Here is a 15,503-nt window from a genome sequence, read left to right as displayed (position 1 = left end):
ACATTTGTTTAACAGTGCATGAGTTTTTAAATGCCACATTGACGTTCCAGGTTTTTAGTTGTAAAGGAATTTGAGAGAAATTATTGTGAAATGGTAATACTAAGAGATTCTTATGGTCATGGGTGAGCTTGGGATCGGTTCTATAGAAAGATTTCTTAGTAATGTTAAGACATTTGTCTATGAAAGATCTAGGGTACTTAAGGTTCAAGCCAATATTATAAATATATTTATATTCCTCATCAATGAATTCCGGGCTGCAAATTCTCAAAGCACGTAAAAATACTGATGAAAATACTGAAAAAGTTATCCCTAGATCAATCCTCCCAAAACGTGTCCAGAAGATGTCTGACCGCCCCTTTGATGATTTCCAAGAAATCATCCTAAAGAAACATTTTGAAATAAAGAAAATTGAAGTGGATGAAGCTTTCCGTATAGTAAGACAAAAATGCGTGTTTTTAATATGACCATACCGAGTTATTGGAAAAAGTTCATGTTGGATTACTGTTTTGATAACCTGAGACGTGAGCGTTCTGATCTTCAAGCTAAGATAGACCACAAATTGGCACTCCTTATTAGAAATAGTGATTGGACTAAGGATGCCAATCACTACTGTGTAGTGAATCTCTCCTCTAAACAACTAAACAATAATACCTTGTGTGCCCTCAGCTATGGTTTAAGTTTTGATGGCTCTAACAAGGGAGTCGACAGTGTTGACATAGCCAGAGCATTTTGCAATTTGGAGAAATTCAGTAATTTGACAAGTGAAGAAGTGAACATGTGTAAAGGTGTTGTGTATGCATCTTTGCCTAAGCCTTGTGCTCCAAACTGTTCAGAAAGATTCACCAAAGCAATCCAAGCCCTTAAGAAAAATAAGGATCTACATATCACTAAAGCAGATAAAGCCAACACAGTAGTGATTTTAAACAAAGATGATTATATTTCTAAAATGAATGACCTTTTATGTAATGCTGCAACATATTCTAAGCTCATAAATAATCCTCTCAACACAGTTTTTTTTTTACGGGAATTAGCCCACCCGGGCACAGGTCAAACGACCCACAACGGAGCCTAGGGGGCGAAAAAAAAAAGAACGGAAAGAAATTGAAAATATAGAAAAAAAGGTTATACTGTATTAATCTACACCACGAAGATGCCGGAAAACCAGCTTTTTAAAGTGAGACAGATTGTAAGAGCATGGAAACACAGAAGAAGGCAGAGCATTCCACAGTTTGGCTGTGTGACGAAAGAAGGAGGTACTATAACGGGTTATTCTCGTGTGACCGACATCCACAGAGAAATGGTGGGCACCGCGGGCAAGACGTGTGTTACGAACCCACGGCCTTGCCGGCGGTACACAGGATGCCAAATCCACTGAACATTGCTCGTTAAAGTACCTGTAAAAGAGATAGAGTGAAGCAACATTGCGGCGAAGAGAAAGGGGAGAGAGATTGTGGACTAAATGAGGAGAGTTAATAAGACGAAATGCCTTTGATTCCACCCTATCTAATAGTTGGACAGAAGAAGAGCCACCCCAGATATGAGAGCAGTACTCCAAGTTAGGACGAATGAATCCCTTATATACTTGGAGCAACTGCTCAGGATTGAAGTAGCTGCGGCATCTGTACAGCATTCCCAACTTTCGGGAGGCAGCTTTAGTTATAGTAAGGATGTGTGATTTCCAGGACATATTGGAGGAAATGGTGAGGCCTAACATATTTATTTTAGAATTTGGGAGGATGATAGCGTCCTGAAATGTAATTGGTGGGAGATCGTCTAATTTACAAAGTGTAATTCGTAAATATTGAGTTTTGTTACTATTGAACTTAACCACGTTTGTATCTCCCCATTCAGAGATGCTGCACAGATCCGCGTTGATAGAAGTAATGATATCAGTTCTAGAAACAGATCTAGTTTGAGAGTTAGGAGGAAGGGGAAAATGAAGAGTAGAATCATCGGCGTAAGAATGGATAGAATTTGTTGTAGTGTGAAGTAAATCATTGATAAAAAGAAGGAAGAGAGTTGGTGAAAGAACAGAACCCTGTGGGACACCACTATTGGTAGAGAAAGAGCGAGAAATCGATCCCTCAACAACATCTGCCATGGATCGATTCTCAAGGAAGCTAGAGATGAGAGAACAAAGTGGGGGAGAGAAACCAAAAGAGGGAAGTTTAGATTGCAAAGACTTGTGCCATACCCTGTCAAATGCTTTGGAGATGTCGAGGGCCACGACAAAAGTTTCCGCATAATCCCTAAGAGAGGATGACCAAAGATGGGTGCAATAGGAGAGCAGATCACCAGTAGATCTCGCCTGGCGAAAGCCATACTGGTGATCCGACAAAAGAGAAAGGCGTTCAAGGTGACGGAGAGAATAGGAGTTCAAGATAGTTTCGAAAATCTTAGAGAGGGATGAAGTTAGGGCAATGGGGCGATAGTTAGAGGGATTAGAATGGTCACCCTTCTTCGGGATGAGCTGAACCAAGGCATGCTTCCAAGAAGAAGGAAAAGTTTTGGTTTTGAGGCAAAGGCGAAAGAGGCGAGCAAGCACAGGGGCCAGGACTTCAGCACACTCCCTCAGAACACGAGGGGGTATTCCGTCCGGTCCATGCGCCTTACTCACATCCAACCTGGATAACACACCGGCAACCCTGCGAGTGGAGATTATAGGAAAGTGCATTGGTTCAGTAGGAGGTGCAGGGGTAGGAGGGATAGAGTGGGAATCGTCTCAGGTGGAATTAGAGGAGAATAAGGTGCTAAAGAGGTTGGCTTTGTCAGGGGGAAAGTTGGCTATAGAGTTATTGGGACGGAAGAGGGGAGGAAAAGAAGGCGTGCAGAAGTTGTTACAGATGTTTTTAGTTAAGGACCAGAAGGATTTACTAGAGGAAGAATTAGTCAGGCCAGTGGTCTTTCTTTTAATAAAATTCCGCTTGGCCCTACCAAGAATAGCCTTACAATGATTCCTAGAAGTAATGAAAGAGGTGTGGGTAATAGGAGAAGGAGATAGTTTCATAGCTGGATATGCCCTATCTCTCATCCTGCAAGCAAGAGAGCAGGAGCGATCAAACCATGATTGTAATGTGAAAGTTTTGGTAGAAGATGGGATAAATGCACTCATACCGCCCTGTATAAACCCAGCAATGCTGTCAGCACATACTGAGGCATCCCCAGTGGAAAAGCAACATTCATCCCAAGGAAAGTCGGTGAAGAATTCTCGCAAGGATTGCCAGCTTGCCCTCCGATAGTGCCATAGTTGACGTTTAGTGGGGGGTGGGGGAGGTGGTCGTGCCCAGTTTGATTTAATAGAAATAAGGTTGTGATCAGAAGACCCAAAGGGGGCAAAAATTGAGTATGAATAGTGTGAGGGGTTAGAGGTAAAACAAAGATCAAGAATGTTAGCAAGTTGATCGTGTCGATCAGGAACGCGTGTGGGGTGTTTGATTATTTGTTCCAAATCATTAAGTAAGGAAAAAGAGAGTGCCTCAGCTCCACCTGGGTCATCTCTTGCAGAGCGAAGCCACTCTCTGTGATGTACATTGAAATCCCCTAGGTAGAGGATCTCGGTGTAGATCTCCACTCAGGATCTCAACACAGTTAACACCCAGTTCAACAAAAAACTGAAGTCTGTATTGAGAGGCAAAACTACTCTCATTAAACATATTACTTCAACGTCCCCTCCACTGCCATGCATGTACGGTGTAATCAAGACCCACAAGCCTAATAACCCAGCAAGACCCATCATCAGCTCAGTTGGGTCAATCTCTTATAAATTATCTAAATGGTTGTTTCTTTACTAAATCCCCTAGTTGGCAACATTTCTAACTCTAATATTATGAATAATTTGGATCTGGATGATAAACTCAATAACTTACACATTAATTATGATTTTAAACTGGTCAGTTTTGATGTAACATCACTCTTTACAAAGGTCCCAGTTGATGATTTACTAAGTGTTCCTCATAGATTCCCTGGATAATATTCCATTGCCCGTCTCGAAAGACGACTTCATCGAACTCATCAAACTATGTATTAAGGATTGTAAATTTGAATTTAATGGAGAATATTATGCTCAAAAATTTGGTATAGCAATGGGTAATCCACTCTCACCTGTATTAAGCAACCTATATATGGAATTCTTTGAAAAGAAACTATTGTCGCGATCCCAATATCCTTTATACTTGGGGAGTGAATCCTACCCCAAGTTATTAACAAATAAAGGTACAAATAGGGAACACGGCAATAATTATCTCCACCAAATACCTACTCAACTAAATGTACTTGAAAAAGTAAGAACAGTTGAAATAAGTGAATCATAAAAGGGAAGATAATTAATTAATTCAATTTATGTTTTAAAGGGAGTAATGATTAGCAAACATGAATTTAAGGGAATAAGTAATTGTATAATAAAATAAGAGTGATGCCGGAAGGGCGAAGATATACTGTAAGGAGTTAGACCAAACAAATATTACTTAACATTACTATATTACACAAGACATACGAAATATATATATACAACAATCAATACAAAATGATTATCCATACCAAACAGGAGATTCCTTACCACCAGAATCCCTTCCTAGGCCTAACTAAACGTGTCACTAATACCTGATACCCCTAGGGCATTGCAGAAGACTTGATAAAGCACTAGACAAGGGTCAAGGCTAGAGAACGAATAGACACGTCTAACCTATGCCACAGATTTTTCGCTACTGGGGAAGCGTGGGTACGCCGCTGAGAGCGCGTCTCATAATCACGTGATCTAGACATTTGCTGGATATTTTATATAATTAATTAATATTACTCTTGAGTTGACTTAACAGAGTAAGACAATGATGCATATAAATTACATACATAAATATACAATTAACCTAAGTAACTAAGAACAATAATAATATAATAAGTACAATTAACAAATTATTAGTAGCTTGTGTGAAATGGAAGCGTGAACAGATGCCTCAAGCTATGCGAGATCCTGAGCGCTACAGGCACGTGACACCTCACCCAAAAAAGTGAGCTTACAACTAACTGGAAGCGAAAATGGATATACAGCTACACAGTGAAAGTAATAACTAACACAATCAGTTTAAGTCAATATGAAGCAAAATAATTCATAATATAAACACAAGGTACTCAATGACAATAAAACGAAAAAATAATTTGCATATAGACATAGTTACTAAATAATCAAACTCGAGAAAGTGCATCAGCCAACACGTTCTCTTTTCCGCTGATATGGGAAATGTTCAAGTTATAGGGCTAAAGTGATAGAGCCCACCTCAAAAGTCTTTGGTTGGTATGTTTCATCTTGTCAACAAAAGTAAGTGGGTTATGATCAGTGAACACTTGAATGGGATAAGCAGTGCTGCCAATATATACTTTGAAGTTTTCTAGTGCCATGATCAGTGATAAAGCCTCCTTTTCAATGGTGGCATAGTTTCTTTGATATTTATTAAATTTTCTAGAAAAATAGCACAGCGGATGAAGCACTTGATCACTCTCACCCTCTTGCAGAAGCACAGCACCGGCGCCAATTTCACTGGCGTCGACATGGAGAGTGAACTGTTTCTGGAGGTCAGGTGCAAGTAGTACAGGAGCATTTACCAGCAGGGATTTAAGATTCTCAAAAGATTCCTGGCAAGCCGTAGTCCACTTGAAGGTTTTCTTGCCACTCAGCAGGTCAGTCATGGGAGAGGCAACGGAGGAGAAGTTTGGACAAAAACGGCAGTAGTACCCCGCCATACCCAGCAACCTCATCACACTCTTCTTATCGCCTGGCACTGGATACTGTTGAATTGCCTCAATTTTGGCTGCTATAGGTTGGACTTCCCCTTGTCCGACCACATGCCCCAAGAAAGTGACGTGGGCATGGCCGAACTCAGTTTTGACAAGGTTCACCGTCAGCTTGCTTGCAGCAAGTACGGAGAAGAGGGCTTGTAAACGACTCATGTGATCTTCCCAGGAACTGCTGAAGACGATAAGGTCGTCTAGGTAACAGCGGACACCTTCCAGACCAGACGTGATGAAATTCATGAGGCGTTGAAAGGTTGCAGGGGCGTTCCGCATACCAAACGGAAGGACTGTGAATTGGTACAACCCCTCAGGAGTGACAAAAGCAGAGATGGCCCTGGAGCGTTCAGTCAGTCTTATCTGGTAGTAGCCCTGGAGGAGATCCAATTTGGTCACGTACCTTGCCTGTCCAAGATCGTCGATCACATCGTCGATGCGTGGCAAGGGATAACCATCGGGTTCAGTGACGGCATTCACCTTGCGGTAATCCACACACAGCCGCATTGACCCATTCGGCTTTGGAACTAGAACAACAGGGGATGCCCATGGACTGATGCTGGGTTCGACGAGGCCTAGCTCTTGAAGACGCTGTACCTCGGCTCGCACACACTCCCGCTTGAAGGCATTAAGACGGTAGGGACGCTGTCGGATTGGCTTGGCTCCCCTGGTCTCAACGTCATGCTCCAGCACTGAACAAGAGAGTGGGTAATCACCAACTATACTAAGATACTCCTGTAATAGAGACTTTATATTATTGGCTTGGTCACTAGAGAGATGACACAACTTAGCACTGGGGTCCTCCAAGATAGTAGAGTTTTCAACTTTTACACTAGACCCATTCATTATTTCAGAAAAACACTGATCTTTATCATCCTTACACTCTGGCACAATGATACAATTTGGCAAGGATTGATCAACACAAGCAACTGCTTTTCCCAGGGTTTCGTTACGAACATGATATGACTTTAAAAGATTGACATGGATAAGGCGTTTTTTCTTACGCCGTTCAGGGGTGCTAATCACATAATTCACTGACCCCTGTTTTTCTAGTACTTCATATGGACCACTGTATTTGGATTTAAAAGGGTGATCATGTAAGGGCAGGAAGGCCAACACCTGCTCCCCCACTTGGAATTCTCTAGGTTTTGCCTGATGGGCCTTATCAAAATGCAGTTTCATTTTCACCTGAGCACACCTTAAGTTGGACTGGGCAAGTTCTACAGCCAGACGCAACTTCTCCTTGAATTGGACCACATATGAAGCTAAGGGCGTCGCGCTCTGATCACTCAACCAACACTCTTTTAACACCTTAAGAGGCCCTCGTGCCTCATGTCCATAGACGAGCTGGAAGGGCGAGAATCCTAGCGACTCTTGTTTACTGTCCCGAACAGCAAACAAAAGCAGGTCAACTCCCTCGTCCCAATCCTTCCCAGTCTCCAGACAGAAGGTGCGCAGCATGAGTTTTAGTGTCTGGTGAAATCTCTCTACCACCCCCTGTGACTGAGGGTGATAGGCCGAAGACCTCAACTGCCGGACTCCCAGGGTTTGCATTACCTGATTAAACAACCGGGAAGTAAAATTGGAACCCTGATCTGATTGCACCACTGTAGGAAGGCCTACTTGAGTGAAGAAGTGGGTTAAGGCTTTGATAACATTCTTCGCTGTGATGCGGCGCAAGGGAATGGCTTCAGGATAACGGGTTGCACAATCAATAATGGTTAGCAAGAACTGATGACCACGAGGGGTCTTAGGTAAGGGACCGACACAATCTATGACCACCTTACTAAAGGGCTCTTCAATGACTGGGATAGGCTGCAGAGGGAATGGTTTAACACTGGGGTTCGGTTTCCCCGCTACCTGACAATCATGGCAAGTGCGACAGTAAGAGCTGACGTCTTTCTTCATCCTAGGCCAAAAGAACTGGGATAAAATTTTTGCATAAGTCTTCCTAACTCCTAAATGACCACCCACCCCATCATGAGCGATACTAAGTATGTCCTGCCGCAAAGGTTTGGGAATAACAACTTGATGATGAACTAACCAAGGGTGATTGGCAGGAGAATTGGAGGGACGGAACTTCCGCATTAATACACCAGACCTAGTGTAGTAGCAATTTGATTCTTGCTCAGCTTCTGTCTCAGTGACTGACCTATTGAGAAAACCTACTAGCTCAGGATCCCCTGCTTGTAGCTCAATAAACTTACTCCTAGTGATGGGAGAGGAACCAAAACTAGTGACATCTGGGTTCCTATCTCCATCAGAACTACTCTGGAGGTTATCTGGTTGTGGGGAATTCTCAAAAAATTCACTGAGACCAAGATCAGTATGGTCCGGCTGGATAAGATTATCCTCGGACTTCTCACAGTCCTGGAGGGAAACTTCATCAACTTCACTAGTCTCTTCTACCTCTGTACTGTGGCTCATGCTACGGGTCACAGCACACGCAGGGAACAACCCTGGAAAGTCTACTTCTAACTGCACAGTATTATTCTCGGCATTGGGACAAGATGAGATCACAACATTAGGGAACATCATGTCGCCAACGAGGTCATTTCCTATCAATAGAGAGACCCCTTCTACAGGTAAGCTATCTACTACTCCTAACGTGACATAGCCTGACTTTATGGATGACCGCAGGTACACTTGACAAAGGGGAATACGCGACCCACCGGTCAAACCGTTCACAAGCACCCAGCTACCAGTATAGCATGAATCCAGGAATGGAGCAGCTTCTTTAGTAACAAGAGATAAGGCTGAGCCTGTGTCTCTCAAGAGTTTAACAGAAATGGGTTGACTGAATTGATCCAAAGCTAAGGAACCAGGAGAACAAAATGGTTCAAAGGTTGATATCATAGAAGAGGGGGAAGCATTCAGGGCAACAGTCTGACTGAGGGCAGTGACACAGGGCTCCAATAATTTCTCCGATTGCTCGGCCACCCTGACCAAAAGAGTGGGGGATCCTTGGTGAGAGGAACTTCTTTTCTTTAACTTGAGACAGTCGCTGATGACATGTCCTGGCTTCTTACAGTACCTACAACTAGAGTTTCTCTCACCAGTAGGAGTGGATCCACCTATCCCATGGACCATGGGCTCACCCGGGGTAGATGATGCAGAACCTGAGGGTCGGGTCGGTATGACAAGAGGCAGGGACCCCGATGTAGATGTTGGTGTGGGCCGCCTGAAGGAAGTGAAGGACTGGGACATGGGAGCATAAGACCTGGAATTTACATTTCTATTAGTTAAGGAATAATGGTCAGCCACTGGACCAGCATCAGCCAGGGTACAGATACCTCTCTGATCCAAGTGTGCTCGAATGTCGCCTGGGATACACTTTCTAACCTCCTCTAGCAGGATTAGTTCAACAAGCTTGTCATGTTCTACATGGGCAGACTCACTTTCAATCCACCTCCGACAAAGAACCTGTTTCTGCCTGAAGAACTCCACAAATGTTTGTTTGTCAGTCTTCCGGCAGTTACGGAACTGTTGCCGGTAGGCTTCAGGAACAAGTTTATACGCGCTCAAAACCGCAGACTTAAGAAGGGCATAGTCTCGACATTGATCCTCAGAGAGGGCAGAAAACACATCTAATGCCTTACCAGTGAAAGATCTATAAATAAGTTGAGACCATTGAGAAACAGGCCACTTGTTAAGTCGGGCAATTTTCTCAAAAAGAGAGAAGAATTTGTCTGGTTCTTCCTCATTAAATTTAGGAACACTGTTGAGACATTTGTCTACACTGAATGTTGAAGTATTACTACCTTGAGCCAAACCTCGTTGTTTGAGAGTTTCCAGCTCCACCTCGAGTCTTTTGAGTTCAACTTGTAAGGCCAAATTACTTGGTGTAACAATTTCCTCTGAATTTCCCGACGGTTGGGCTATGATTTCATTGTCAATAAGGAAGTTGAGGACAGCCTCTTCTAACCTAGACTTATTCATGGAAGAGCGGCCTTCTACTTCATAATAAGCAGCGAGGGATTGCCACTCTGCCTTAGTAAGCCCCTTCAGTACTTCGGCTGAAGGTGAAGCCAAAAAGCTTTCCAGGTCAAACATGTTGAACTCAAAATCGAGTAGCGAAAAAAAAGTAACCGTGGCAGCTAAGCTAACTAGCTAGCTAATTAATAATATCAAAATGCAATAAACTGTGAAACACAGCAAGGGATTAACCAAACACCTGGTACACAAGATAAGGGTTAACTCACCAGTAGCTTAAGCAATAACAGGAGCAATATAAATGAACACTGTGAACACAGCAACTTGCATCTAAAAATACTTAGCGATGAAACAACACCTGGCGAGTAACAACACTTGATATGACGCAACAATGGTGGTTAGCTCCCGGACACAGGCCCCCACTTGTCGCGATCCCAATATCCTTTATACTTGGGGAGTGAATCCTACCCCAAGTTATTAACAAATAAAGGTACAAATAGGGAACACGGCAATAATTATCTCCACCAAATACCTACTCAACTAAATGTACTTGAAAAAGTAAGAACAGTTGAAATAAGTGAATCATAAAAGGGAAGATAATTAATTAATTCAATTTATGTTTTAAAGGGAGTAATGATTAGCAAACATGAATTTAAGGGAATAAGTAATTGTATAATAAAATAAGAGTGATGCCGGAAGGGCGAAGATATACTGTAAGGAGTTAGACCAAACAAATATTACTTAACATTACTATATTACACAAGACATACGAAATATATATATACAACAATCAATACAAAATGATTATCCATACCAAACAGGAGATTCCTTACCACCAGGATCCCTTCCTAGGCCTAACTAAACGTGTCACTAATACCTGATACCCCTAGGGCATTGCAGAAGACTTGATAAAGCACTAGACAAGGGTCAAGGCTAGAGAACGAATAGACACGTCTAACCTATGCCACGGATTTTTCGCTACTGGGGAAGCGTGGGTACGCCGCTGAGAGCGAGTCTCATAATCACGTGATCTAGACATTTGCTGGATATTTTATATAATTAATTAATATTACTCTTGAGTTGACTTAACAGAGTAAGACAATGATGCATATAAATTACATACATAAATATACAATTAACCTAAGTAACTAAGAACAATAATAATATAATAAGTACAATTAACAAATTATTAGTAGCTTGTGTGAAATGGAAGCGTGAACAGATGCCTCAAGCTATGCGAGATCCCGAGCGCTACAGGCACGTGACACTATTAAGTAATATTTTACCATCTTCAGCAGTCTGGTTTAGCTATGTTGATGATGTATTATGTCTCTGGCCATGTAATGAGGACCTAAAAGCTTTCCTGCCACAACTTAACAACTTAGCCCCCTCGATCAAATTCACTGTGGAATTAGAGCAAGACTGTAAATTGCCTTTCCTAGACTGTCTAATCCACAGAATAGGTAACACCTTTAAGTTCAGTATTTATAGGAAACCTACTAATGTGTGTTCATACATTCATTATTATTCTGCCCACCATAATAGAGTCAAACAGTCAGTATTTTCATTAATGTTTTTACGTGCTTTGAGAATTTGCAGCCCGGAATTCATTGATGAGGAATATAAATATATCTATAATTGTAAAGGCCTGGGACTTAGGGATAGAAATCCCTTACCAGACTAATCAGGTTCTTAATAAAAGAAAGTCAAGGACCATGGTTTTCTGAGGAATAACAAACAACCGTTTGAGATTGTCATCTCTTTACTATAAAAAATATAACACAAAACTCTGACACCACTCAACAAACACCAAATAACAATTACGGGAGTCAAACAATTAAGGCAGTCAACAGTTAATGGAGTCAAACAATTCATGGAGGCAAACAATTAAAGGGAGCAAACAATTAATGGGAGTCAGTAATTAATAGAATCAAACAATTAATGGGAGTCAACAACTGATAGAATCAAACAATGAACAGATATTTCCTACGGCAGTGGCCGTGGGGGGGAAGGTTCTGGAACACGATGATCCACACTCAGGGTAGGGAAGCGTCCATTCAACTCCAGCGACAGCGGCCGATGTCTTGATACAGCAGAAACAAACACCGGGGCACAGATGGTGGAGAGGAGCTGGCGGTCGTGGCGGCAGCGGTAGTGGTTGATATCCATAGAATTGACAGTTGATAGGTGAAGGTCTGGGAAAACAGCCCACGAGTCCAGGACGTATGATGAAATCACAGCCAGAATTTGACGAACAGTGGGGTAGCTAGATAGTGACTGTATGGCGGCTGGGGTGAATCTGCCGGTGACACAGGTAGCCGCTGCCGTTCTCACCTCTGTCCAACCCCCCCAAGTGTTGGTCGCACCAGCAAAAGAGAGAGTTACCAGCGACAACGAGCAGGAAGTTCGTTTCCGCCCTTACAAAAACATTGGCTTGAACCTTAAGTACCCTAGATCTTTCATAGACAAATGCCTTAACATTACTAAGAAATCTTTCTATAGAACCGATCCCAAGCCCACCCATGACCATAAGAATCTCTTAGTATTACCATTTCACAAAAATTTCTCTCAAATTCCTTTACAACTAAAAACCTGGAACGTCAATGTGGCATTTAAAAACTCATGCACTGTTGAACAAATGTTAATCAATAACTCCCCCAACAATACAAGTGGCTGCATTTATTAGGTTCCTTGCAAGAAATGTAATATGTTTTACTTAGGCCAGACAGGTAAGGATGTTGTAGCTAGACTTAAACAACATAAATATAGTGTTAGGACAGGCCAGGAATCCAATGCTCTGTTTGTTCATTTGAGGGATAATAAGCATTGCATTGACTGGGATAATGCCTCCTCAATATTGCCTTGTAATTCAATTGACAGTAGGAACATTATAGAATCTAGTCTCATTAAACATACCGAATCAGTCAACATGAATTTGAGTAATGGTATGCACAAACTGGATAATTTCGTAATTAAGAAGATTTGTAACCAGGTGAGAAGGTTGGGTCAGATTACCCTCTGACCTGACTACCGACTGCTGCGGTGCTTTTTTGAAGATTAGTAGGGTCATTACCTAATACCTGACCATTGTGGACTTGATCTCACCCTCCTCTGTATATATATACCTTGTTATGTACTTCTCCATAGTCTGTATTCACCCCTGAAGATGTGAATTACACGAAAGCGCTTATATATATATATATATATATATATATATATATATATATATATATATATATATATATATATATATTTCATTGACTTCTACATAAATCAACACCTCAACCAGCCAGGATTCGAACCCACAGTCCACGAGCCCATGACTGTGACCGGGGAACGCTAACCACTGGACCACCAGGATACTAAAAGCAGTCCTAGACTCTGTTATATTTCACATAAATCCTGTTCAACGAGCTTATGGTGCCGTGAACCTCTAATGGGGACTACCCGTATCACATAGGTGGTCAGAGTAATGTACCTCACCAGCCAGTCCTGGCTGGTGAGGTAGTTGATTATATGTTCAAAGTCCGCGTGTTATATGTACTAAAAATAAAGTATATATATATATATATATATATATATATATATATATATATATATATATATATATATATATATATATATATATATATATATATATATATATATATATATATATATATATATATATATATATATATATATATATATATATATATATATATATATATATATATATATATATATATATATATATATATATATAATATTGTTACGAACCCCTCCACCCAGCACTACGAAGCACGCCATCTATTGTCCTGATCTACCTACCCAGCACCACGAGCAACGCCATCTAGGGACGAGACACGAGTATGACTCGTCTTAGTTACCACTCCGAGGTTTCCCTTCTCCCTATCCTGGTTGTTGCGTCACCTCCTCAAAGTCTTCTTTGTCAGCTCCAATTCGAGGAGAGAGCACTTGGCTCTGGGAAGTGACCACAGGATCATCTATCCTCTAAACCTACGTGCAGTGACTACCTACCGTCTTCTACAATACTCAGCCTTACTCGTCAGCCATCTCAGCTCCTCACTTAAGTACTATTATCTTGTATTAATTTCCCCACGTCCACTTGCTTCGAGATTGTTTTATGTTTATTAATATGTATATACTGTTAATGTTTAGGTTAAGTTTGGTTAAGGGTAATTTATAAGCTGAATATTTTGTTAAGGGATTTATGGTACTCTATTATATACAACGAAAACTCGCATCCTTTGTCTACCCTTTTATAGTCCGATTGTCTTTTTTTTTTTATTGTTGTTACCTGTTGGGATCTGGGTAGACGTATAACTATATTCTAAATCCCCAACTCGTAATATATATATATATATATATATATATATATAATATATATATATATATATATATATATATATATATATATATATATATATATATATATATACAGTATATATATATATTTATATATATATACTAGCGGAATCGCAGCCCTCCGGACTTGCTCTTTCGCTAGACCACGGTAGGACGCCACCTTCCGAGAGGCTCCACATTGTCTCACTGTAGTGCATTAAAGTAGACCACATTTTTGGTTTTGCCATTAGCAGCAAGTATGTATAGATTTTTGACAACCATCTTTAGGGACTGACCCTGGCTTTTGTAGATGGTCATGGCAAAGCTCACTTTAACCGGGAACTGAAGTCGCTTGAACTCAAATGGCAGGTCAGTGGTGATGAGAGGTATCCTTGGTATAAAAACCTCCTCTCCTTTAGCTTTTCTTGTCAGTATTGTAGCTTCCAGTACATGTGGCATCATCTTCACCACCAGTCTTGTGCCATTGCAGAGGATTGGTGGTTCAAGATTTCTTAAGAACATTATAGGAATTCCAATCTTGAGAGTGAGGTGGTGAGGAGGCATTCCAGCGGGCTCCAAAGAATTAAGTGTAAGGACTACCTGCGCTTGTAAGCGCACTCTTGTATATTTCCGTTAATAAGAACCTACAGATCTACAGGTGTTTATGTTCGCCCCTGTAGTTAGAACCAAGTACCCCGAACATCTCCAATATGAATATCCTGACTACCCAGCAGGTCTCTCAGCATCCAGAGGTGACCCACCTCAGCTATCCTCCATCACTGAATAATGTAGCTACTGCTATCAAACAAATGAAAAATAACAAAGCCTCAGGGCCTGTTGGAATCCCAGCCGAGGTGTATAAAGCAGGAGGACCTCTGCTTACCAACCATCTCAACTTTCTCCTACAGAATATATGGGAAAATTGAGGAAATCCCCAAGCTCTTAAAGACGCCTCCATCGTCAATATTTATATGAACACGGGAGACCGGCCAGAGAGTGGCAATTACTGCAGATCTCGCTGCTGTCCGTAGCTGGTAAGATTATCGCTCGAGTCCTAAAAAGACTTCTTCCTGAGGCAGAAAACTTCCTCCCAGAATCTCAATATGGCTTTAGACCATCATGTGGCATCACTGACATAATCTTTGCTGCCCGCCAAATACAGGAAAAGTGCAGAGAACAACGTCGTGACCTGTACATCTCTTTCAACGACCTGACCAACGCCTTCGAATCAGTCAACAGGGAAGCTCTCTGGTAAAGCCTCAGCCGTTTTGGCTGACCCCAAAATTCATCGCCATTGTGAGGCAACTCCACGATGGCATGAATGGCAGTGTCCTGCACAAGGGCATCCAGTCTGAGTTAACAAGAAGACAAGAATAGAGGTAGCTACAGCGGGCCTATTGGCCCATACTGGGCAGTCCCATATACACCCAACCCCTATTGCTCAT

The sequence above is a fragment of the Homarus americanus genome, unplaced genomic scaffold (assembly GCF_018991925.1).
Source record: "Homarus americanus isolate GMGI-L3 unplaced genomic scaffold, GMGI_Hamer_2.0 scaffold34360, whole genome shotgun sequence".
NCBI lineage: Eukaryota > Metazoa > Arthropoda > Malacostraca > Decapoda > Nephropidae > Homarus > Homarus americanus.
The sequence above is the reverse complement of the archived record's forward strand: the minus strand, read 5'-3'. Positions refer to the sequence as shown.